At 46.8% G+C, this 4,251-nt stretch overlaps 1 pseudogene; it reads right to left on the bottom strand.

The window, feature by feature from the left end:
* Positions 1-238: 238 nt before the first annotated feature.
* Positions 239-2,451, bottom strand: LOC110287527 (E3 ubiquitin-protein ligase makorin-2-like; annotated as a pseudogene).
* Between the last annotated feature and the right edge of the window lie 1,800 nt (positions 2,452-4,251).

Below are 4,251 nucleotides of genomic sequence, written 5' to 3'. Positions count from 1 at the left end.
ATAGTTGGTCTCCGATAAAGGGGCTGGAGGTACAACTAAGAGCTTGACTTTAAGTGTCCTGAGTCCATGGACTTGGTGATCTCCCTTCTTTGCATCAGGGCAGGGAAAGTGTATCATGACAAGACCAAGGGGACTCACTATTGCACTCACATCCCTGTACTTTGGGTCAGTGACAGATGCGTCCTCACCATGCCTTGGAAAGTTGACTGCAGAGTCCAAATGAAAGCATCAGAACTGACTAGGGTTCTGATGACTCTACTCCAGAAAGGTGCATGAAGAGGTCTCCTAGCTCCATCACATCCACATCATCAGTGCTGGGAACTTGCCGGGTTTCTTGGTTCTCATTAAAATCCCAAAGCCGCACTGAGTTAAAGAACCTCACAGCACCTTCAGAGCTTAGCTGCTTCTGAGGTTTCTCTGGCTCTGCCAGCTGCCCATCAGGGTAAGCATGGTGGTGGTAAAGGCACTTGTTTCCAAAGGGGCAGGTCTCCTTGCCTTGTTCAAAGTATTTACATGCCTTTCACCTCTATTCCCTGTTTGAATGCTTCAACTAATTCATTCTTTTTATTCTGATCTTCTACCCAGTACACACTTGGAATTACAAACTCTGCTATCACATGGCCCTCTGGACAAGACTTTATGATCGGGTTTTCAAACTGCTTGGCACATCTTCATTGACAGATGCAGGACAGGCAGTAGTGGAGAGAATGCCAAACCTCCTTTCAGAAGCAGATGCTTTCTCCAGGATCACCTCCATACAGATGCTGCACACTGTCCTGGCTCGCCTGGAAGGCTTTTCCATCTCATGTTCAAATGTCGACCTACACATCTTCTCGTGAGCTTTCCTTTGCTCTTGGGTCAAAGGGGTAGAGGATTTGAAGCCTGCAGATCTCATACATATCCCCATGCAGGTAGACACAGGCATCTCCAAACTGGTACTCCCCAGAGGCAGCATAGGAGCACAACTGCTGCTCATTCCTGCAGGAGCTGCTGGCCTCCTGTAGGAGCATCAGGCTAGTCCTGATGGCATCTAGGTAGGAATGGGGCTTCATCTCTGGGCTGGTCTGAGGGCTACTACAGCCACCTGGATTATTCTCTGTGCTCAGAGGAGTCTTGTTTTCAGCCAGACCAGTGAGATTGCTGTCTGTGAGCACCAGCATTGTCTTCTCCCGCTTTCCAGGTTCATTCAAATGTGTCCTCATAACAGATGTGGCAATGTCGGGATAAGGGTGAGGACTATGCAGGCCTGAGGAGGGCGAAGAGTGGGATGCAGGACCCACAGCTCCACCTTCTGCAGCTGGGATTTTGTATGATCATATCGAGGTGGGCAAGGGTCTGTCTCTGTACTCTCATCTAAAAGAGGCTATTGGGGCCATGTATCCTGCTATCTATACCCACACCTGTGTCCCAGTAGGACTGACAGAAACCCATCTACTGCCAAAGAAGGCCCTTGACACTTGTGCTACCAAGACAGGCCCCTTGTTAGGAATCTTCAGGATACACTGATTGGGGTGGGTGGATGGATTGGGAAGGGCAGGTGGCCAACTCAAACAAAACACGAGAACTCTGACAGTGAGGACCAGATGGGCTCTGCTCACCAAAGCATGGAGCATCTCACACTGTTGTCTAGCATGGAGCAACATGGCTCTGTGTGCATGAATATCATAGCATCCACACCAGAAGTCACCTGAGCATGAACCAGAAATGGCTTTCAAACCAATGGCATATCACCTTGTGACACACAAAACCACAGTGAGGATATGGTACGGTAGTAGTGGCAAACTCTAGGGTGTGCTCTACAGGGTTTAAAGTTCAGACAAAATTATTAATATTCTAAATACAGTGTTTAGTTAAAATCTCCCTGGACCAGGGCCTATGCTCAGGCAGGCATATCGTATATACCTGTATTCCCACCACTGGAGATGGAGGCAGGAGACCAGAAGTTTAAAGCTACATAGGAAGTTTGAAGTCAGCCTGGGTGGAATAAAACCTTGTCAACAAAACAAAACACCACTCCACACCAGTAACCACAGCCATGGCAGCCTTGCCTGCAGCGTGCAACCATAGGCGCAGTAGCCCTTCTGGTAGTATTTGCAGATGGTGGATGGCTTGCTGTTCTCCAAGTCATATAAGAACAGGTACTGTGTCTCTAGCTGCATATGTAGCAGAAGATGGCCTAGTCGGCCATCATTGGGAAGAGAGGCCCTTTAAGTCTTGCAAACTTTATATGCCCCAGTACAGGGGAAAGTCAGGGCCAAGAAGTGGGAGTGGGTGGGTAGGGGAGCAGGGTGGGGGGAGGGTATAGGGGACTTTGGGATAGCACTTGAAATGTAAATGAAAAAAATATCTAATAAAACATTGAAAAACAGAAAAAAAAAAAACCAGGAACTGGCTGCCTTCACAACATACACCATGCATAAAATGGCTGCAGTTGACCTGCTTGGTGCTCATGGCAGTGGGGCCAAAGGCTGGAGTAGCACTGAAGTCTCAGAGCCACCAGCACTGTGGCCCAGTTCGACATCACTATTTATTTAATTTTTTACACTCCATATTTTATTCTCCCCCATCCACCCTTTCACTGTTCCACATCCCATACTTCCTCCCCACACCCTGTCTCCAAGTGGATGGCCCTACCTCCCATCACACCTGACCTCTAAACTCCCTCCAGTCTCTTGAGGGTTAGGTGCATGATCTCTGAATGAACACAGACCCAGAAGTCCTCTACTGTATGTGTGTTGGGAGCCTCATATCAGCTGGTGTATGCTGTCTCTTTGGTGGTTCAGTGTTTGAGAGATCTCAGGGGTCCAGATTCATTGAGGCTGCTGGTTCTCTTACAGAATAGCCCTTCTCCTCAGCTTCTTTCAGCCTTCTCTAATTCATCCACAGGGGTCAGCTGCTTCTGTCCATTGGTTGGGTGCAAATATCTGCATCTGACTCTTTCAGCTGCTTGTTGGGTCTTTTGAGGGGGAAGTCATAATAGGTCCCTTTTTGTGAGTGCTCCATAGCCTCATAATAGTGTCAGGCCTTGGGACCTTCCCTTGAGCTGGATCCCACTTTGGGTCTGTCGCTGGACCTTCTTTTCCTCAGGCTCCTCTCCATTTCCATCCCTGTAATTCTTTTAGACAGGAACAATTATGGGTCAGAGTTGTGACTATGGGATGGCAACCCTATCCCTCACTTGACGTCCTATCTGCTGGAGGTGGGCCTTATAAGTTCCCTCTTTCTACTGTTGGGCATTTCATCCCTTTGAGTCCTGAGAATCTCTCACCTCCTAGGTCTCTTGTGCATTCTAGAGGGCCCCCAACCTCCTATCTCCTGAGGTTGTTTGTTCCTCATGAAACTGCAAAGCTTCTGTAAGACAAAGGACATAGTAAGACAAATTGGCAACCTACAGATTGGGAAAAATCTTCACTAACCTCACATCCAATAAAGATTCAATATCCAAAATATATAAAGAACTCAAGAAGTTAATCACCAAAAAAACCCCAAACAACCCAATCAAAAAATAGGGTATAGAACTATACCAAGAATTTGCAACTGAGGAATCTTGAATGGCTGAGAAGCACCTAAAGAAATGTTCAAGTTCCTTAGTGATCAGAGAATGCAAATCAAAATGACCCTGAGATTCCACCTTAGACCAATCAGAATGGCTAAGATCAAAACCTCAGGTGACAACACATGTTGGAGAGGATGTGGAGAAAGATGAACACTCCTCTGTTTCTGGCGGGATTGTTAACTGGTACAACCACTCTGGAAATCAATCTGGAGGTTCCTCAAAAAATTGGAAATAGATTTACCTGAAGACCCAGCTATACCACTCTTGGGGATATACCCAAAAGATGCCCCGTCATGCCACAGGGGTACCTGTTCCACTATGTTCATAGTAGACTTATTTGTGATAGCCAGAAGCTGGATATAACCTAGATGTTCCATGACAGAAGAATGGATACAGAAAATGTGGTTCATTTACACAATGGAATACTGCTCATCTATTAAGAGTGAGGACATCCTGAGTTTTGCAGGCAAATGGATGGAACTAGGAAATATCATCCTGAGTGAGGTAACTCAGACCCAAAAGGATATGGATGGTATGTACTCACTAATGAGTGGCTGTTAGCCAAAAAAAGTACAGAATACCCAAGACAGAGTCCACAGAACTCAAAATTCTCAACAAAGCTAAAGTGCCCAAGTGAGGATGCCTCAGTCCCACTTGGGACAGAGGAGAAAGCACTCACACGTGGGGAGGGAGAC

This window comes from Mus caroli, unplaced genomic scaffold (genome assembly GCF_978045245.1).
Source record: "Mus caroli unplaced genomic scaffold, Mus_caroli_1 scaffold_5, whole genome shotgun sequence".
Classification (NCBI taxonomy): Eukaryota; Metazoa; Chordata; class Mammalia; order Rodentia; family Muridae; genus Mus; species Mus caroli.
This window is presented reverse-complemented; position numbering and strand designations above follow the sequence as displayed.